Below are 22,964 nucleotides of genomic sequence, written 5' to 3'. Positions count from 1 at the left end.
TTGTTGAGATGTTGCCCTCCGAATCTGTCATTTTCTCCAAGGGAACTGATATCTGTTGTCTGGAATTCAGTTATAATTCTGAGAGAACTGTGACCAACACCAGGTAGGTGGCAACCCTATGTGTATACTTTCTCTCTTAGTAGGATTGGTCCCTCTGAAGTAGACCTGGGGCCAAAAATCAAATATTTCAAAAAGGATGTGGAATCCCACAAAGGGGGGTGCCATATCAAGACCTTCCAAAATTACTGTTTTTCATTCCTTCCTTAAATCTTTTTTCTCCCTCCTGGTGTTCATATGACTCAGGACAGTAATAGACAGGAGCTCTAGAACAAATTGTGTTGAACTCCACTCAATACAAAACACATGTTGTACTACTGAATCTGAACTCTGAATCATTTACAAGCAATCAAAGGCATAACCTACTTGCCTAAACAATTAGCTAACCCTTTTGTCATATTAATCTTTCACCCAATAGGAAAGAGAGTTACATTTTCCCCCAGACTTGATTTGCCTTATCTACATTTCTGGTGAGTTCAGAAAGGTGTTATTTTTTTTCTTTAATATACTTTGACTTCCAGGAAGCAACTGTCTTATATATGTTTCAAAAGAAGTGGTATTTGTTATACAAAAATCTTTGCAAAGTCTTTTGGATGTAATTAACATTTTATTAAGATTGTCACTTTAAAAATATTTCTGGTGCCATCAGTAAATAATTCAGCTTTGTTAGAGAGAATTAAGAAGCCATTAAATAAACAGCCACTGTTCATTTCAAATAAATTCTGAGCCAGATGGCTTAATCTGATGAGCCACTGTATCACAAATCAATATGTAGGATCATAAAACACATCTCAAGCTGACCTAAAATACCACTCTGGTACAGAACTGGGGATCAACATGGCCTACACTGGCAACATGCAAAATGGTCCTTAAACATCACTGTTTCATATCTTTTCAGTCTTTTTAATTATTTCATCTGTTTTATTTTGACTTAATGATTGTTAATGTTGCCTATTACTTTGAATATAACATCCTATAAAAGTGACAGATAAATATATTAGGCCTGGGTCCATCCAGTTTTTATGCACAATCTCAGTTCACCTATTGTTCCTCCATTTGTCCTTCTTGGCCTTTGTCCAGTGATCCCCACAGACTTTTGGGTGCTCAAAGGGAACCCCTCTTTCCATTTTTGTAAGCAGAAAAGTTGGTTGGATCCAGTACATTGTATCTAAACCACTTAAGTAATACTTAGCATTTATATAACACTTCTGATTGTTCAAAATGCTTCTGATACCTTATCTTGCAACATGTATCCAGCTATGTAGTCTCAAAGGTTCAATGGCATGTAAGTCTTTAATATAGTACAACAGATTCCACTGATTTCCCCTTCCACTGTAAAAGGTCTACTTTGCCCTCAATACTGTTTCTGAAAGACTCCTCCTGACTAGGGTTGCCAGGACTGTGTTGGACAATACCTGGAGACTTCGGGGGTGGATCTGCGAGAGGGCGAGATTTGGGAAGGGAAGGGGCCGCAGCATGGTACAATGCCATAGAGTCCACCCTTCAAAGCAGCCATTTTCTCCAGGGAAGCTGATCTCTGCCAGCTGGAGCTCAGCTGTAAAAGTGAGAGATCTCCAGGCCCCACTTGGAGGCTGGCAGCCCTACTCCTGACCTCCAGGAACAAACCAGGAACTCAATAGACTGCAGCTGGATGTGGAAACCAGAAAGTCAGCTTTACAATGGTTGGATACACTCCACTATTCACAGTAACAGAATACTGCAGAGGAGATTGATATCGCTGTATTGCAGATGGTGGGAGGGTAGTGGCCTGGAGAAAAAGGGTTGCCTAAGCTAGTTAAGAAAATTCATGACCAAAGTGAAATTCCAAACAGATACTTCCTCATTCATAACTCATAACCATTCTGCTGCTGTACCTCTCCTCAATAGCTATGATACAAATAAATTGGCATAATCATTTATTCTATTGGAGTTATGACTAACAACCAGCAAGCTGAACTGATCTCTTACATTCTTGGACAGGATGCAATTATATATCAGCTCAAGCAATAACCTTTGCCATTGTGATTAGGCATCTTGTGACACTCAGGGAAGTTCCTCTGAGTTATCAGGACAATGCATAGCTGGAAGAAAATCCTTTCAAAAGAAACATTGAAAAATTATCTGCTCATTTTTACGCTGTGCCCTACTAAAGGTTTGTACAATTTGCAATGTCAGAGTGGATTATTCCCTCTGTTTACAGAATTGGTGTACAACAGCTATTCAACACAATTATAATAAAATACAAATCTCAAAACAAAATTTACTATAAAGTTCAAGAATGCAAGTGGGGGATATAAATTATACACACAAGATGTCCACAAGCATAAATTTGTGGTCAAATGCATCTATGTTCTTACTATTTCTTACTATGTTCTTACTACTTGTGTTGTTCTGAGTTTTCATATCCAGAGTCCTTAGCCATCTGGCTGCTGAGTTGATTCATAACCTGTGTGGTGATGACCATTCACTGAAAAATCTTCAAGTTCCCATCATATGCTTGGCTCTTTGTCTGTTTTTTAGTTTGCCACATTTGGAAGACAAGCTATACAAATAAACTCTTTATAAAATGTTGAAAGAACTTTAATGATGTGAACTGTTTTTCTACCATTCATGAGCAGGACATGGATGCTGGAACATCATGTTGGCATTTCCTGCTTCTGCAGACAGTGGATCATGCTATACAGTGAACATTTTGGGGTTTATCTGATATTATTTTAGCAGATGACTTAGGACTTTCCCTTCTGTTTCTGCAACTAACCACTGAACCTGAAACATACTTAAGAAACCTGAATCTGAAGCAAGATTCTTTGTTAAACTAGGAAGGCCTATTCTTCAATTAAAAATCTCCAAACACTAAAGGCTGTAGATTAGTACTACTTCATATGTGACACCAGTAGGTGTGACTGCTGGCAAAAACTGCTTCCACATAATCGTGGCTACATGTGAAGAAATATCTGTAAGCATGTCAACCATATCATGTAAGGAACACACAGGCTGCTTACAGATTGGCTAAGACAACCCAGAGACACCTTAGAAACCGATTAGAAAAACCCATCCAAACGCACACATTTGCTGCCCGTCCCCATCGCCTACTCACCCCATCCTCTGGCATCCTCACAGCAGCTCAAAAAGCTACCACTTTCAAAGTGGTAGCAAATTTCTGAGCCACATGCGAGTCACCTCTTTGGCGTCTGGAAGTGGGAGTGTGCAAGCAAGGTGGATTGGTGATCCACTCTAGGCACTCACCAGTATTCTTTTTTTAAAAAAACTGCACAGAGCACATGAGCGCATATGCACATGACCAATACAAATGTATGGAAATAAAGAAACCCAAACCATGCCAAGGGAGTGGTGCACTACAACCGTCTGACCGCACCAAGGCACCCTGTGGGCAGGACAGGGACACTTTGCCCTGCAGATGGTTTGAGACACTTCTTTTTGAGCCTGCCCCATTTGGATTGCTTCCCATTCACCTCAAACTGCCTGTCTGTAAGCAGCCACAATGTTGGCACAATGACTTGAAAGGGTGTAACTGCTTAAAATGACATCTTAAGCAGCTCCACTCACACATAAACCCTATTTTACTGAATGGGGCATCTTCACAGGAAAGTGTACTTAGGACTGCAGCTTCCATTTATTAAAAATCTCAGTAGAGAGAGGTTTATAATTTCAGTGCAACTGAGGAAGTCACAGAACTGAACAAAAATATACTCGTTTTAATTGATAAGTCAATTGTTTCTAATAGTTGAAAACTTCCAAGGTCACAAATGTCACAAACTTACTGTAAGAATGTCTTCAAATCTGAGCACATTCATTTTAAATAGGGATATAATAGGGATATAAACTAAAAGGTACTGTTAGGAAGCTGAGTAATTAAGTTTTTTAATTTTATTCAAAGAGAAGATAAATTCAATAGTCAGATTTGGAAGCCTTTGTGAAAATTCTCTTAGCCCAGGAAAGAGAATAGTTTGGTCTATGAGTATGCAGTCTATGAGCAACTGATTTTTGATGTGCAGCCACCAACTATAAACTTGTGAGATTGAACTATGAATCTAGTTACACTACTTCTGTACTGTGAACATTGGTTCCACTCTCTGTTTACCATATTATTTCAAACTCTTGGCAAATTCTTGTTCTCACTGCAAATTGACAGATTAAATTAAAATCAGATTAAATGTATTCCATACTTTGTATGGAACGCATACTGCAGGGTAATCGAGTTAGTCAGAATGTACTGACGCTTGCTTTCTTCCCAAAACAAAAATTAGTTCCTCTAAAGTAAAAATAGTGTGAAAATGCTATCCAAACCACCACAAGCATGCCTAACACTTGTCTTTCATCAGCTTCTGTAGAGCAATAGATCTCATAATGCAGAAATGCTGCTTTCTTTCAGCAAGGCCATAGTTGTGAGACAAGCATTATATACATGTTCTTGAGTAGTAGTAGTAGTATCAGTAAGAGGAGGAGTAATGGTAGAATCTCTGTTGGCACAAGAAGCCTTTTGTCTATAAGATCAGACTTGCTCCAGCAGATGAGCTGTGTTACTCCAGTAAAGGTGCGGCAAAACTGTGGCTTGGAAACCACATGCGGCTCTTTTACACATATTGTGCGGCTCCCAGAGTTCAAGGAGGAACTTAATGCAGGCTTACTCTCAAATAAGCATGTTTAGCATCAGGACCTCAGTTAGCTTCTATGACCTAGAGCAGGAGAAGAGAGCGCAAGAGTCAAGGGAGCCACTGGAAAGAGTGGTGGAATTAAAGAGGATTGCACAGATGGAATTAAAGAGGACCCTTAGCGTCACAGCTCTTGTAGGAGGTATATTTACTAACCTTGGTGTCAAGGCAAAGAGAGATGCATAATGATGCAAAGAGTGATCAGTGGTTTATGTGGTACATGTGTGTTTCCTTCTCCTACTGGTGCAAAAAAACCAATTCCCTAACACTTTGTTATGTTGGTTTTATAGGGATTATTGTCCCCAGTTTTTGTTTTTTAAAACATCTCCTTCTAACATGGTCATGTTGTAAAGTGCATACATAAGTATTTTTCTATGCAAAAAAAGTATTAAGAATTTTAATAAATACAAGTGTTCATGTGTTGTGTTTCTCAAACAACTGATGTTTGTTCTGTGTGGCTCTTACACTAAGCAATTTTGGCCACCCCCTGCTTCAGTAGAAGGTACTTTCTACTCCTTGAACCAGAAGACATCCTGATCTTAACAGAATGGACTGAGAGGATCCAGTACTTTACTATTGTTGTCATAAACATATTTACAGAACAATGTAAGTCAAAATGGGTCCCTGCTCCAGGGAACTTATAATAAAAACAGAGACCTAACAGAGGATTAGGGTGAAATACCAGTGAAAATGAGAGGATGACAGATCCAGATGGGTAGCTGTGTTGGTCTGAAACCATAGAACAAAGAGTCCAATGACCATGGCTGGTGTGTGGAAGTAGGCCAAGTAGGTGGCTGCCTAGGGTGCCACTTGGCATATGGGGTGCCACCAGGCATCCCCTCTCCACATGCATAGCGTGTGGTCCTTGGAGCCTGCCTTTCCCAATGGAAAGCAGGCTCCACGGAGCACAGATGCTTCCCTGCTGATTTTGCATTCCCTGGTCTGCAATGCGAAAGCAGCAGCGTCTACACGGTGTGTTCCTCTGACTCGGCAGGGATAAATTAACCACTTGTAAAAGCTGAAGAAGAGCCAATTACAGTTTCTAAAAACTGGCTCCTGTTGAAGTTGTATGCTGCCACTCATCCTTCCTGCTTTAACAGAGCCATGTGGTGGGAGCTATAGCTCAGTGGTAGAGCATCTTTCTTACATGCACAAGGTCTTATCACTGGCACCTCCAACTAAAAGGATCAAGTAGAAAGGGTCATGTGAAGATCTTGTCCCTGACACCTCCAGCTAAAAAGATCAAGTAATATTCTCACAAGTTTATTGCTTAATCTCACTTTTTTTAAAAAAAAATCAAAACAAAAAACTGTAAATTAAAAATATAAATAGTTTCAAGTTTCTTCATTTCTCCTACAATTCTGTTTTTTAAATTTCAGGGGGGGAGCACTAGTGGGTAGCTCACCTAGGGCACAAAAAACCCTAGCACCTGTCCTGCCAATGGCATCTTAAAGACCAACATATTCAGGGTGTGAGCTTTCATTTGAACTGGAGATAAGGATTCAGCCAAACACAGAGCTATAGGTATAGCTGCTTCTTATAAAGCTAATACCCCTGTAATTATGCAAATCAATTATGTGCACAAGCAAAATATACCCAGTTATATTGTGCTTTTAATGAAATGTTGGCCTTTGGATAGACTGTGGACTGCAGTGCTGGAAATCCTGTTGAGCATTTCTTTGGAAATGTTATTGTGCCAAACACAACTGACTGCTCGAGTGATTAATATTTCATTTTTCCTCTTTAGCATGAGTGTTACATCCAGGTGCGTGCCGTGAATTAAACATTTAAGTCTAGGAACATTTGGCCTCATCTTGCTCGTTAATAGCTGACACAGACATATGGCTTATAGTCTGAACAAAACACTCAAGACACAGCATTCAGAAACTACCCCAAAGCAAGAGTCTGCTTTGGCAACTTTTGTGGTAACAACATCCTATTTGTTGAGACTTTATTGAAACTGCGATCCATGCTTTGATTTATGGAAATTTACCATTTAATCGGGCCCATGCAAAATGAAGCGAAGCGTTAAACTGTCAGCTGAGGAATCCATTTAACCCATTACTGGCTGCTGATTCTTATTGACAAATTCTTTAGCCAGCTTTGAACTCCGCAGCAGGATAGAATATTTAACAAAAGACTGCCATTAACAAAAGATTGGGCCAAGGAATTTTCTTAGACATTGTTTTGTGTTAACTAGCAATTAATACAATAAAACAGAAAAGGATTTATGTAAATGGTATTTTATTTTTTTAAAATGGCAAGCATTAGCAGGGAACATTTTTTTGCTCAGTCCTATTAATCTATTTAGTCATAAACAACACATATGCCCTTGCACACATACAAGACACTTTTAAAGGATTTACTTGTAGACCCATGATTGTAACCAGCAATGACTTGTGGCTTGGGGCATTGCTGAAGGGGAAGGCAATGCAATGCTCTTACCCATGGGCATGGAGTTGTATTGGCAGAGCTGCTGGGGTCACAGCTGTAGCACCACACAGTACTCAGCAGCTACTGAATGGCTGGTGGAACCTGGTATGAACTCAGGGTGATGACACTACTTGCTAGTGCCAGGTTCCATTATCCACTTGGTAGCTGTGCATTTTCAGGGCGAGACAGCTGTGGACCCAGAAATTCCCCCACCTCCCAATGCCTTACAGCAAGGACATCTTCTACCCCAGGGTTGCCACTTATAGGGCTCTGATAAGGGACCTTCTGGTGATGTCCCCTGTCCTCTACCATTGTGCAGTGAATTGACTGAAGGAAAATGGGGTTGGATCACAAAGGACATCAGTTCCTGTTTCAGGACAGGAAGTATCATCAAATCACTCTAGCAGTTTCCACGTCTATTGTAAAAACCATAGAGATTTAAAAACTCCTAGAGTGTTGTGATGTTACTTTCTGTTCTGAAAGAAAAGGTGATGTCCCTGGGATCTCCCCTCTCCAGTGATCCTGAAGATTACTAGCCTACCCTATCAACCAACTCTACCTACCTCTCCTCCATCAGTCATGCTCATTAGTAGGATGCATGCCCTATGCTCCACCCAAAAAGCCACTGCTGGGCATAGCATCTTTGAAAACAGAATTCTGCTGGAGATCAAGTCCTACGAGAAAATGTTGAAGAAGCTGGGCATGTTTAGCCTGGAGAGGAGGTGGCTGAGAGGTGATATGATCACCATCTTCAAGTACTTGAAGGGCTGTCATATAGAGGATGGCACAGAATTGTTTTCTGTGGCCCCAGAAGGTAGGACCAGAACCAACCGGTTGAAATTACATCAAAAGAGTTTCCGGCCCAACATTAGGAAGAACTCCTGACAGAGCGGTTCTTCAGTGGAACAGGCTTCTTAGGGAGGTGATGGGCCATGGAAGGAGAGGCTAGATGGCCATCTGACAGCAATGTGGATCCTGTGAATTTAGGGGGAGGTATGTGAATTTCCTGCATTGTGCAAGGGGTTGGACTAGATGACCATGGGGGTCCCTTCCAACTCTATGATTCTATGAGTCACTGACTATCATATTTAAAGAAAAGCCCTTGCCTTCATTTCTGCAGCCCTGAGCCACTCATCCAGCATGTGTATTCCATGCCACAATTCAATTCAATTGAACTAGTTGGATTGTACTGTGCAGAATAGCAGACCAAAGGCCAAAACACAAATTTTGGATTAAAAAAGTGATAACAGAGTTACAGATGATGTAATAGACACTAGTGGAAGCATCCACAATGACCCACACATGTGTGGGCTCAAATTTCTTATTGCCATTAATACCTCTGATTCATAAACTAGATAACTTGTCCAAAATACCTCACTGCTATATGTTGGTGGGGTATTTATTATATACCATATGTCTATCAATTAAGAACATAAGAGAAGCCATGTTAGATCAGGCCAATGGCCCATCCAGTCCAACACTCTGTGTCACACAGTGGCAAAATGTTATATATATATATATATATATATATATATATATATATATATATATATATATATATATATATATACACACACACATATATATTTTGCCATATATATATATATATATATATACACACACACACACACACACATATATATTTTGCCATATATATATATATATATATATATATATATATATATATATATATATACACACACACACACACACACACACACACTGTGGCTAATAGCCACTGATGGACCTCTGCTCCATATTTTTATCTAAACCCCTCTTGAAGGTGGCTATGCTTGTGGCCGCCACCACCTCCTGTTTGCTAGGAGTGCCGCGGGTGGAGTTCCTGGGGTTCGCCGTGGACGCGGCGGAAATCCACCCGACGGCAGACAAGACCAGGGCTATTGTCCAAGCCCCAGCACCCACGTGCAAAGCGGAGCTACAGAGTTTTGGGGGGTTGTTGAACTTTTATCATTCGTTCTTGCCCCACAAAGCGGCCATAGCAGAACCGCTCCACCGGCTGCTGGACAAACAAGCCCCAAGGGTTTGGGGGAAGCGCCAAGCCACTGCGTTCCAAGCGGTGAAAGACCTCCTAGTCTCGAACGCCGTGCTGCACCACTTTGACGAGGGCCATCCTGGGGCACCAACTCCCAGACGGGAGGGAAGTCCCGGTGGCGTACTATTCAAGGAGCTTGACCCCCGCGGAGCGCAACTACGCTCAAATCGATAAGGAGGCCTTGGCAATTGTGGCGGGGGTGCACAAATTTAACGACTACCTGTATGGTAGGCGTTTCACCATCGCCATGGACCACAAGCCGCTCCTGGGTCTCCTCGCCCCTGACCGCCAGACCCCACAAATATTATCACAGTGGGTCCTGAGGTGGAACCAATTCCTGAACTCTTACACGTACACATTGGTACACCGCCCGGGCAAAGCCATGGGGCACGCCGATGCCCTCAGCCGCCTGCCTCTGCCCTCGACAGACCCAGATCCCGCCACGGCCCATGGGGTGATGCTCATCGAGTCCCTGCCCGAGCGCCCCCTCCACGCCGCCCTGCAACAGGCAGGGACCGTATCCTCGCACGGGTTTTGGACTGGGTGGGAAGGGGGTGGCCCACGGGCAAGGTGGACAGTGAATTCAGGCCGTTCGCATCCCGTAAAGACGAACTATCCTCCCACAAAGGGTGCATACTCTGGGGCAGCAGGGTGGTGGTTCCCCCCCCATGCGCAAACAGGTACTCGAAGCGCTGCACGAAACACACCCGGGGATCGTAAGGATGAAAGCCCTGGCCCGAAGCTATATGTGGTGGCCAGGCATGGATGAGGAAATAGAGGGGTGGGTAAGAAGGTGTCAACCATGCCAGGAGTCCAGGCCCGATCCACCCTCTGCACCGGTCCACTGGTGGGAGTCTAACAGGCGGCCGTGGTCCCGCCTCCACTTAGATTTCGCCGGGCCATACCAGGGTCAAATATTCTTTATCCTGGTCGATGCCTACACAAAATGGCTGGAGGTAATCCCGGTAGCGTCTACCTCCACGGCGGCAGCCGTCAGAGCCTTATGGAGGGTTTTCTGCACGCACGGGATCCTCGATACCCTGGTCACTGACAACGGCACCGCATTCACCTCCCAGGAGTTCATAGGGAGATACTTAATAAAACATATTAGGTCTGCCCCTTTCCATCCAGCCACCAACGGCCAGGCCGAATGCATGGTGAGAACCACCAAGGAGGCCCTAGGTCACATTGTTCAAGGGGACTGGGACCACCGCCTCACAGCCTTCCTGTTCCATAACAGGATCACCCCCAACCCAACAACAGGGTCCAGTCCTGTGGAGTTGCTCATGGGAAGGAAATTGACTACCAGGCTAGACAGGCTGCACCTGGACCGAGCCACTGATGTCCACGGTTCCCCAGAAGCCAGGGAAGCGATGCGGGGGTTCTTCCCGGGCGATCCCGTCTATGCGAAGAACTTTGTAAGAGGTCCAGAATGGGTAACCGGCCGGGTACTGAGGGTGACGGGGTCCGATCATACGAGGCAGCGACCGAGGGGGGCCAGGTTCCAAGGAGGCACATCGATCAGCTGCGCCGCCGCACCTTGCCGGAGGAACCACACGAGGCGGAGGGAGCGTCGAGCGAGGGAGAACCAGCAACGGAAACCCCAGAAGCGGCTCCGCCAATACCGAGCCTGCCGACGTACGATTCCCTGAGGCCGGCCAATCCTGAACTGCAACCAGAGCCGGCCCGTCAACCACAGAGGGAGAATCCCCAAGTGGCGGCCCCCTGCCCGGAGCCCGCTTCCGCACCGCAAGCAACCCCGTGGCGATCGACCCAGGAACGCAGGGCACCAGCCTACCTGCAGGACTATGTATCTTAGACTAGGAGGGGAGGAGTGTAATGTCTTGTGCTTAAACAAAGCACCACGCGGCCCCGCAGTAAAGGGCGACCAGGGGAAGTCCCTTGGTCACCCAGCGCAGCGCGGGAAAGACTCCGCCTATCAAGATCAGCGGCGGTAACTTTGACTGGCCAGGATTGGGCTGGCCAGCTGGGGGGCTGTTCCGGGATAAATGTATATAAAGCAGGTCCCGGCCCGTGGGTCCCAGTTCCGTAATGTACCGTCTAATAAAGCATGTTGCCTTCGACACATCTCGTCTCTGAGTACATTACAGAAAGTATTGCCCTAAAGGAACTCTGCCCTCCTGCTTGCTGATTTTCTCTATTTTTCTATTTCTCTCTCAATAAGAAGCTGACCAAGAACTTCTCCCTAGCCTGACAAAGTTTTATTCAGAATGTAAGCTTTTGTGTGCTCTAAGCACACTTCATCAGACGAGAATGAGGTTCTAGTGCTTCAGACCAACATGGCTGCCCACATAGATCTGTCTTCTCCCTAACCTATTATTAAGTTGTTCTCTTTTGACATTAAAGCTTAAAATCCCACTCATCTTAAAGAACTGCAATAACTGCTGCTGCTACTACTACTACTATAAATTGGCAAAATGTGTCTAGTCAATATGGACAACAATCCAATCTTTAAGACCCAATGGTTGTAAGCCTAAGGACCTTTTACTGGGAATAAGCTCTGTTTAGGATCATCCCCAGGGTCTTGGAGAAATTAAAGCAGTATTGGTCAGTGGGATATGAAATGATGAGGAGCTGTACAAGACCATATTGTGTTCTTGTTTGGTTCCCAATGGGGTTTGCACAGGATATGTTGCTGCTTTGTGGTTATTACTCGCCTGCAAGTATTCAAAAATTAAGCATTTATTATTTTATTGTTGATATCAACATAAAAGTTGTATGCATTTAAATAGATACCAGCGTAATCAATGGGACTTAAATGCACTTAACTTTGAACTGTATTTTCTTTTGTGACCTCCTCCCTTCCAAAAACAAGCAAACAAACGCTGCAGCAACTACAGCTGCTCCATTGATTTCTTGAATGATTCTACATTTGGCTTTTCTAACACAATGTGTCTGTCATTCTGTTCATATATAGACTGATTTTATGCAACAAAGCATATTTGGTATAGGAACAAGTTTGCTTTTTGGAAGCCACCTCAAGAATTTTTAACTAAGCACAAGGTGCTTTTAAAGTAAGCATGTAATAAATAAGATACACAGATGACTGAAAGTTATACTGCACATATTGACTTGGTTTAGTCACAGAAAACAACTAGGTCAATACTATGAGGGTAGAGATAGCTACAGTGCCATTGTAAGATCATGTGTTGGAACTGAGAACTAACTCAGCATGCTTCACTGTAGAAGGTGATACTGATATGCCAGCAATAACAATCAAGGTTAAGGTATTTAATAAAGCATAATAGTAGGGATGGGAACAGACCAGAAAATGCTGGTTTGGTTCACAAACAGAACCAGACTGGACCAGTTCACGAACTGAACCATAGCCTGGTCCGGTTTTTTAAAAAGTCCTCCACAGGGCTTGGAGGCTCCAAAATTGCAAGTTGTCTTCAGATCACTCTCCTCAATGTATCCGCCAAGTTTGGTTCACATTGGACTTTGGGGGGGCTGAGTTACAGACCCCTAAAAAAGTTCATTCAGTGCAATGCTTTTCAATGGAATGTCACCTCTGCTGGTTCAGGAGTAACAAAACTGACCTGGGTGAGCTAGAGGCCTTCAATGCACACAGTTTTCCCCTGGGTGACTCTCCACACGGCACACATGTTACATGCATGTCAAATTTGGGGGGATCCAAGTAGCAGATCATCAAGCAAGGTGCCTCCAGGAAACTGTTTCTGGGGCAGTTGCCCAGTGCCAGTTTGAGACACTACAGGGTGGACCTGGTTAAGCTACAGGCATCAGACTCCCAGAGAACCTCCCCAGGGACCACCCACATGGCTTCAGGTGGCTGTGTCTTCCTGGGACCAGCCACCCAGCCCTGGTGACATGATGACTGATTGGGGCTAAACCTTCCATCCTACCTGGGAAGGTGACAGGAACAACCAAGCATGGCAACTGCGACTTACTGCACAACTGTGGGAGGGGGCACTGGTGGACTAGCTAAGGGAATGTGTAGGAATATGTGGCAGAGGAGAAAGGATGCTTTTTTGGAGGAGCAGAAAGGGTACACCACAGCCAAACCCCCCTGAAATCTGTAGGTAGTTTAGGTGCCTGAGTGGGAGAGGAGAGAGGATACCCCCCAGGCAGAGACTCCAGCAACACAGGAAGAAACAGGGTGCTTTTTGGAGCAGTAGAAAGGGGACCCCACAGCCAGCATGCAGAGAAAAGAACAGTTTTCAGAACCCACAAAAGTGAACAGTCCACCCCCAAATCAAATCAAAAACATGTTTTAAAAGAAAAAAATCTATCCATGTTTCCCACTCCTCACAGCAAAGAAAAAGACTGGGGGGGGGGGGGTGGAGAGGAGAAATGTAGCTCTTGATGCAAGGAAAGGAGAAAAAAGAGAGAGGTGATGCTTTTACTTTGGCAGTTTGTGTAGAGGCCAGGAGATTCAACAGGTTTCTCCACCCACCCCAATGATTCCCTCCCCCCTCAGTCCACCAAAAGATATTCTTTCATGCACAAGGAGAACAAGACTCATAAAAACCAGATGCAAACAAAGGACAGGAATGCGCCTCCAGTGATTATATACATTCCGCCCCCCCCCCCCCCCCAGGAAGTCCGATCAATGCCTGTCATTGGAAATCATACTTGCCTGTCAGCTTCAGACTGTCACTATTGGTCCCTTGATAGCTGGAAATATCCCAACCACACCCACTTTTCGGCACGAAACTCCATGGGTGGAGTTTCTTTGCTGAGAGTGCACAAGAGATTCCTAACCAGGCAGAAAGTTTGGAGACGTCCTGGTCCGAACATGACTTTTGAACTGAGCTGTCCAAGCCTCAAACAAGGTAAAGTCCAGGCCAAATTTTAGTTCAGTGTTTGGGTCTGTGCCCATCCCTACATAATAGTATCTAGCAAGCCAGCTGAATAGTACAACATCAAATATTTTAAAAACTGAGAGACGTGGGGATGACTTGACTCAGTCCTAAACACATATCACTCAACACTGAGTTAGCTATGCCAGTATAACTCTAGGAATGTAATCATTGTTGGTAACCTTTTATAAGGGGTTGCCAGTGAAATAATGGGTTTGCACAGTAGGACGCATTTGCTCAATTGGCCACCCATAGATATTTGCATAAATACAATCTGCACATATCTCTAGGATACAGCATAAAGAATTTCATTGTGTGTGTTATATGTAGTTTGTTCTGAGATTTGAAACTATGAAATTATGTGGGGGGGTCGCTTCCCATGCAAATCTTCTTCCTCAGATCCTCCTTTGAGAAGTTGTTTGAACACTGCAAAGAAGCAGAAAATGAAGACTTAAACATTATTTGAGAACTTAATTATTTCAACATCTCATTTTTGAAAACTCTTATAATTGTTAGAAGTTAAACATGTATGTTTCTTAAACAATCAGCCTTGAAAAGCTGAACTAAAACACATAATAAGTTAATATCCTATTATATATCAAATACTTGAAGAAACATGAGTGTATGGTTAAGACCCTAGAAATAACATTTCTCCAGATGCTTCACTTCTCTTTACAATACTGTTGAAGAACCTGGAAACAGATGGTAATTGTGTTTTATGCTATTGTTCTCTCAGTTGCCTAAGCTTATTACAAACTTTTGAGAAGCAGAATACAATGCAATCCAGTAGCTTTGCCAGACAAAAACCATGAAGAGACATACACTTCAACTTGGCCTTGGGATGAGTTTTGAAACAGATTGCCTTAATTGCCTACAATGGCATTCATTGAGAAAAGAACAGAGAAAGTTAGATCCTGCCAACTTTCCTAGATCTTATAGTGGCTTGTCTGATAATGGCATCCTTCAGAAACACCTCTGAATTTTGGGGCAGGCTTTGTAGCGGCTAAGCTCACTTCCAGAAAGTGTTTTTAGGTGACTGCTGTCATAAGAACATAAAAGAAGCCATGTTGGATCAGGCCAATGGCCCATCCAGTTCAACACTCTGTGTCACACAGTGGCCAATATATGTGTGTGTGTATATCGATAGATAGATAGATAGATAGATAGATAGATAGATAGATAGATAGATAGATAGATAGATAGATAGATAGATAGATAGATAGATAGATAGATAGACACACACACACATATATATAACCACTGATGTACCTCTTCTCCATATTTTTATCCAATCCCCTCTTAAAGCTGTGGCAGTGAATTCCACATGTTAATCACCCTTTGGGTGAAGAAGTACTTCCTTTTATCCGTTTTAACCTGACTGCTCAGCAATTTCATTGAATGCTCACGAATTCTTGTATTGTGAGAAAGGGAGAAAAGTACTTCTTTCTCTACTTTCTCCATCCCATGCATAATCTTGTAAACCTCTATTATGTCACCCTGCAGTCGACGTTTCTCCAAGCTAAAGAGCCCCAAGCATTTTAACCTTTCTTCATAGGGAAAGTGTTCCAAACCTTTAATCATTCTAGTTGCCCTTTTCTGCACTTTTTCCAATGCTATAATATCCTTTTTGAGGTGCGGTGACCAGAATTGTACACAGTATTCCAAATGAGACCACACCATTGATTATACAGGGGAATTATGATACTGGCTGATTTCTTTTCAATTCCCTTCCTAAAATTCCCAGCATGGCATTGGCCTTTTTTATTGCAAATGCATACTGTCTTGACATTTTCAATGCAGTTAGATGCACTATAACAACAACATAAAACATAAAGCAAAGCCCTGCTGGACCAGACCAGTAGTCCAACTTGTCCAGGATCAATTTTCTCACCCTGATCAGCCACTTGCCCTGAAGGGACAACAAGCAGGGCACTGAGGCTGAGGCCTTCCCCTGATGCTGCCTCCTAGTACTGGCATTCAGAAGTTTGCTCCCTATGTAGAAGGAGACTCTCTTCATTCACAGCCATTGAAAGCTCATTACTACATTAATCTGTCTAATTCCCTAAGAAAAGTCACACATGCTCATGACAGTCTGTCACTATGTCCACTGGCAATGAATTCCACAGTTTAGTTACTTGTCAAGTAAAGTCTTTTGTCTGTACTGTACCTGTTGGCCATCAACTTAAATCCATCCAAACAGCTAGCTGAATCAGTCTTCCTGCTTGCTACAAGTGAACAAGACATAAGCCTAACAAGTGGGTGATTAAATATGACTAATTTTGTCAGCTGTGCTTTTTAACATATTGTGTAGAGTGTGATAATATCAATATGAATATTATGAATATTGATAACATCAGCATGAAAAAGCTCTATTTCTTTTTTTCATCTTCTCCAAAGGAGCTAACCTCATCCCAAAACACTTGCCTTTAGCTAGCAATTACCTGCATGAACATAAATAAACCCAAACTAACTTCTGGCTAAAACTAAAGTGATACTGTCTGGATGGAGACCTGGTGGATTGACAGAAAGGACTAAGATGCAGGTTGGCAGTAGACCCTGCTTTGCATTCAGACTGCCGGAGTGGCTTTGTTCCCCCCACCCCACACCACTTCAACAAGATATCAGCAGCCCTTGTTGAACCCTTGAAAGTTTATTCCAGGAGTTCCATGTGAACAAACAGTGCAGGTTGAAGGACTGCGCTGAGAAGGAGACAGGCATAATATATTGCCCATTCTCCATCAGAGGAGTTCTTGTGATACAGGGCTGTTGAGGTAATTTCATCCCATTCCCATCCTTATTGTATCCCTCACCCCACACGGATCCAAGAACAATCTTTCTGGGTCCAAATCAATTGCTGGAGTAAGGGAAACTCAAGGAAAATTGTTGTGTCTTCCACTGGATGAAGCCAAGCTGCTTTTTCCATCTTTTCAACTTTGAATGTACCTTTGAAAAGCCTGAAAAACATTTCTGCAAAAACAGTTATCCACACATAGTTATAAACAATACATACAATCAATAAATCATATTATACTCTGCAGATTATTCCACTAGATAATACATCAATATTTATTTTAAAGTTTTCTGTCTAACTATTCCAATAATTTAAAAAGACCACATATGCTGAAATAAAACTGGAAGATCTTTTCCCATTCTTAAATGAGGAGTTTGTCCTTTTGCTCCTGAAAAGCATTTTAGAAACTGAGTAAATAATATCTCTTAATATGGAATGGGTGGGAAAGCAGTGCAGTATAGCCTGATGTCATCACACCCTGGAAGCTAAGGAGGATTTTACTTGGAAGGGAGACCACCAAGGAAGCCTCTGCAGAGGAAAGCAATAAACTAAGACTTCTCACTTGCCTTGAAAACCCCTTGCTCGGGTTGTCATAAGTTGGCTTCAACTTTAAGGCACTTTATATAGACATACGCTATGAAATGGGAACGTAAGGAAAAAGAAGTATGTGCCACAAAACAAAATAAGTATGTGTTATGTGCCATCAAGTAACTTTCAACTTATTGGAACCCTATGAAGTAATAACTTCCAAAAGTCTTATCATTATTAGCTTTGCTCACATCTTGCAAACTGAAAGCTATGGCTTATTAAACCAATCCATCTCATGTTGGGTCTTCCTCCTTCCTTGCTATCTTCAACTTTTCCTAGCATTATTGTATTTTCTAGCAAGTCTTGTCTTATCAACTTTTTTGTCTTTTTGGTAGTCCACGGTATCTACAAAATGCTCCTCCAACACCACATTTCTTCTTGTAAGTTTTTTCATTGTCCAGCTTTCATATCCACAGGTTGTAATGGGGAATGCCATAGTATGGGTTCATTGCTTTTGGTCTCCACCACACTTTATTATTCCTAAGGATCTTTTCTAGTTAAAAGAGCAAAGGCTTATAATATAATAAACATATCTATATCCCAAATATTCACAGATATAAAACTATCCCACTTCATTTTTCATCATGAATGTAGAAGCAGCACACCCATGCATGGCAAATGATAGAAGCAGGCTTTGAATTCAGCAGAAGCTCACAGGAGCATAACTCCTGAACCTTTCTGATGACTCCCTCCTCCTCCTCACCTACCTACCTTGTCCATTGAATAGTAGATGCAGCTGCATAACAATCCCTGGATGAGCTCCACCACCTATTATTCTACAAAACAACCCCTGGATAGAAGTATATAGGTTTCCCAATCCCCAGGTCCTAGCAGGGGATCCCCCAGTTTTAAAGGCTTCCCCCAGCCCCCAGACAGCTGGCCGAGGGGGGGAGCCCCCACAGCCACCACCTACCTCTAGATCTCCGGCACGACCTGCAAACAGGTCTGGTTTTAAAATGTATGTGTACCTTTAAATTGGAGCAGGAGGCAGGAAGTACTTCATGGGGAAGGGTTAGCAACAGCAGAGTGCAACCCCTCATCAGAGTGCAACCCCTCCATTTGTTTTGCTTTCATTTCAGACAAGTGAGTGTGTGTGTGTAAAAGAGAGCAGCGTAGCCCCTGTACTTTCCAGACCTCGTTGTGGAGGCACCAGAGAAAGTTAGGGGTGTGAGTGAGTGACAGAGAGAAAGCGGGGCAGGGGGAGAGGAGGGAACTCTATTATTCCCTGCAGGCTTATTCTCATAGGAAATAATGGAGAATTGATCCGCGGGTATCTGGGGCTCTGGGGGGGGGTGCTGTTTTTTTGTGGTAGAGGCACCAAATTTGCAGCATAGCATTCAGTACCTCTCCCCAAAATACCTCCCAGGTATCTGGGGCTCTGGAGGGGTGGTGTTTTGAGGTAGAGGTACCAAATTTTCAGTGTAGCATCTGATGAGTCTCCTCAAAATGTTCTCCAAGTTTCAAAAACATTGGACCAGAGGGTTCAATTTTATGAGCCTTAAAAGAAGGTGCCCCTATCCTTCATTATTTCTAATGTAGGGAAGGCATTGAAAAGGTATGTGGTTCCCTTAAATGGGATGGCCAAAACTTCCTTTGGAGTTCAATTGTGCTTGTACAACTTTGCTTATGGCTCCACTCCCAATGTCTCCTGGCTTCACCCCCCAAGTCTCCTGGCTCCACCCCCAAAGTCCCCAGATATTTCTTGAATTGGACTTGGCAACCCTAGAAGTATATTCCATTCACTAGTTACCAAGCGAACAGGGTGGGAATGGTGTTGCTTTTTACATTAAGAGAGAACTCAAGATTTTCCAGAGAGATGACCTTTCCAGTGACATCTCTGCAGAGAGCAATATGTGCACTAGTGCTGATATATTCAAGAACTAGATGGGCAGCCATGTTGGTCTGAAGCAGTAGAACAAAGCAGGAGTCAAGTGGGTCTTAAAGGTGTACTTGACGCCTATATTCAAGAACTGTGTTTGTTTGCTTTGCTTCCTTTTGATCCCACAATTGTCTCATAGTTTTGATCTCTTTCCTTCTTCATTATTACCTAGGGGCTGTTGCTCGCAGATAGGGGACATACTTTGTATTCAGGTCAAAGGTTCTGTCCCTAGCATCCCAAGTGAAATGATCTCAGGTAGCAAGTTGAAAAAGGCTTCTTTTTCCTGAGGTCTCTGGAAAACCTGAATAGAAAATGCTGAATTAGATAGACTAGTGTTCTGTCTTAATGTATAAAATGTTCCTATTTTCATCAGAAAACGATATTAGTCCATGACATTCATACAGTTTTATTAAATTTTGTTTTCTTTTCTGTTAATTTGGTTTATTCTATATCTACAAAATCCTGTCACAGGGAAATAATAATTATCTGTCCTAAAGAGGTGTTTGCCATGATTTTATATTATGAAAGACACTTTTAAAACTTAAAATACCAAATAAACTCTATATGCTGGGTGTCAAAAGGGAACAGCAAAAAGGGTTGCTTGTGCAAAGAGCAGCATCACAGCAATGGACAGATGCTATAAATGTGAAATCTGGAGCAACAATCTGAGTCCAGTACAGTTGGTTATTGCATGTGAAGTATGAAATTGCATCACAAGCTGGATCAGCAGTGGGTATTTATAAACCACTTTAAAGACAGCTTTGTGAAGGCGGTTGAGGCATTTTTTTTAGTTGTACCACTCACTAGATGAGGCAGATATTTGCTTTTGTCCTGAGCTATTAAATTTCCTGAAAAAGACTATGCTGCCGCCAAAGAAGAGTAATGAAAGGCTTTCCCCAATAACAACCATAAACACCAGCCCAATGGAAAAAATTATTCAGGCAATTTTGCAGAAACCCAGCCTAGGATGCTGGTGGTGTTCAGTCCCTAGAACACAGAATGAAACAATAGCTTGAGGAAACAAGTAAACAGAATTAAATGCCCTTGGAATGTACTTTGTTTTTATCAAAGCACTTTTAAGTCCAGCAAACAGACCATCTTTCCCCCATAATAAAGTTTTCTATACCCACTGAACATCAAATAGCCAAGAGCCTGTTTACATGTCAATTTATCCTGGGATGACAACACCCTTCTTCTTCAAGACAGACCAAGTCCAAATATTTGGAGATAACATTTAATAGGTAATAATATATAACTATTGCTTTTCTGTAAGGGGAAAAAGTGCCAGTACTCATATACTGTTCATATAAAGGTAAAGGTAGTCCCCTGTGCAAGCACCAGACGTTTCCAACTCTGGGGTGACTTTGCTTTCACAATGTTTTAATGGCAGACTTTTTACAGGGTGGTTTGCCATTGCCTTTTCAATTATTTACACTTTACCCCCAGAAAGCTGGGTACTCATTTTACTGACCTCGGAAGGATGGAAGGCTGAGGCAACCTTGAGCTGGCTACCTGAACCCAGCTTCTGCTGGGATCATACCACTATTCATATACTCGTATGCACTGATTTCCAACAGTTACACCCTTCCTCTCCCACTAGGCTGGTGCTGAAGGTCCACTCTCTCTCTGGCTGAGTTTCAGTTTATTTCAATTTATATCCCGCCCTGCCCGCCGAGCGGCTCAGGGTGGCTCACAACATATAAAATCTAACATAAAGTTTGGCTTTAAAATACATCAATTTACAACAATGGCTTTAAAAATACATCAATTTAGGCAATTTAAAACAGTGAAATAATAAAACATATAGAACAAGCAAGTGAGGCAGACTGGCTCACAAGGATCTGCATTTGACAGAGTCTTAGAAAAGCTGCCAGTACTAGAGACTGCCATCACAAAAAAAGGCTGTGACTGAAACCAGTGGAATATTTGCACTGCTTTAAGCATATGGCTTAAAGAGGGAAGAGTACTTGACTTGGATCAAGTTTACATTCCAGTCATAAACTGCCAATTCCAATTACATCCAGTCCAGCACATGGTGAAGAGGACTGTGCCTTGCTTTCCTACCCAGTATGCAAGCCCCATCTCCAGTGCCAGGGAGCCTCCAGATGATTGTATAAAGTCTAAATGTTGTCTAATCCAACATGCTGAGGCTGCATACTGTATATGCTGCTGATTTCCAAAACCAAATCCAGAAATAAACTTTACCTATGAAGTTTACACATGTTGGGTTAGGCCATCTTCAGATGTCACAGTGATGACTGCTTGTGCATGCAGCACAGCGGACAAGCCAGGTGGTGGAGTGAGGCACTCCCTACCATTCCGTATATGTATACCATCCCCATCTGAATTGTTGCATGATGTAGAGGCACAGATTTTCTCCCTGAATGCTGATCCCTTCTCCAAATAAACCATGATCCCTGTTTTATACTTTTTTAATTTCCTTTTTTGACTTTTGATGTTACCTTATTATGAGTCATTTTGATTTGTTAGAGATCCTGGAGAAGAACCACTCTACTAGTTAAATCTCGAAGGGGAAATGAGTGTATCTTGCCTCCAGTGCACATGCATCTAAACATGTGAGCTCTAAGGTGCTACGTAATGCACAAATGGCTATTACATGTACTGTGACTATTGTAATGAAAATAAATGCAGCAGCACTGAGTGGAGCCATCAGCAATTTGTAATGTCAGTAGGCCTTCAGTGGTTTTTCGTTCAATACCGTGTCTGTATTTTCATCCATTAAATGCTGGCAGTTCTAAAGCATTACTGTTCACTCTAACCGTGAGCCATCTACATGGTGGAAGCCATTTTGATGGGTGCTGAGAAACATCTAAATTGGTCTTACATGGATAAGAAGTCCATTTTAAAAAAAAGAAATGTTTAAAAAGAAATGTTATTTCTCAAAACTTATGTCCCTTTCTCCCACTTTCTTGCCCACATTCTTCTACCTTTGCTGCTGTATTAGCTGCCTTCAACATGGGAAAAACAGAACATATATGGAGGGTATGATGTTCCAACCTAGGATCAGCATAGGGGTAGTACATAAACACCTAGTTTCTTTAAATGAAACTAAGTCCTCAGGGCCAGATGAATTGCATCCAAGGGTTCTAAAAGAGCTTGTGGATATAATTTCTGAATCTCTGGCTAGTATTTTGAGAATTCTTGGAGAACAGGAGAGGTGCCAGAAGATTGGAGACAGGCAAATGTTGCCCCCATCTTCAAGAAGGGGAAAAAAGACAATCTGGGTAACTGCCGACCCGTCAGCTTGGTGTCTATATCTGGGAAAGTTTTATCTTGATTTCAGTAAGGCTTTTGATAGGGTTCCACATACTATCCTTGTTGACAAGTTGGTAAAATGTGGTTTGGATCTTGTTACCATTAGGTGGATCTGTAACTGGCTGACAGATCGCACCCAAAGAGTGCTTGTGAATGGTTCCTCATCCACTTGGAGAGAAGTGACAAAAGGAGTGCCTCAAGGATCTGGCCTGGGGGCTGTTTTGTTCAACATCTTTATAAACGATTTGGATGAAGGAATAAAAGGAATGCTTATTAAATTTGCTGATGATACTAAATTGGGAGGGGTTGCAAATACAGTAGAAGACAGAAACAGGATATAGGATGATCTTGACAGGCTGGAAAACTGGGCTAA

The sequence above is a fragment of the Heteronotia binoei genome, chromosome 9 (assembly GCF_032191835.1).
Source record: "Heteronotia binoei isolate CCM8104 ecotype False Entrance Well chromosome 9, APGP_CSIRO_Hbin_v1, whole genome shotgun sequence".
Classification (NCBI taxonomy): Eukaryota; Metazoa; Chordata; class Lepidosauria; order Squamata; family Gekkonidae; genus Heteronotia; species Heteronotia binoei.
Note: the sequence above shows the minus strand (reverse complement) of the source record.